Genomic DNA, 241 nt, shown 5'->3' with positions numbered 1-241 from the left:
CTGAAGTTTCAGGAGAACAGAAACTGAAGACGAAGTGGATGAACAAAGGAATGGTCGCGAGCAAAGGAGCCGAGAAAGCACGTAGAGGCGAGGACTAGGAGGAAGGAAGACACGTGAGATCTGAGGAGGATGTAAGCAGGGAGGCAACCGCACATTGAGAAACAATCGCGTGAAGGGGGAGCAGGGCGGTCTGTCTATTATCCCAGTGAACGGGGGAGTAAGCTGTCTGGTGGACACGAGC

This window comes from Halyomorpha halys, unplaced genomic scaffold (assembly GCF_000696795.3).
Source record: "Halyomorpha halys isolate HHAL.00 unplaced genomic scaffold, Hhal_1.1 Scaffold1433.1, whole genome shotgun sequence".
Lineage (NCBI taxonomy): Eukaryota > Metazoa > Arthropoda > Insecta > Hemiptera > Pentatomidae > Halyomorpha > Halyomorpha halys.
This window is presented reverse-complemented; position numbering follows the sequence as displayed.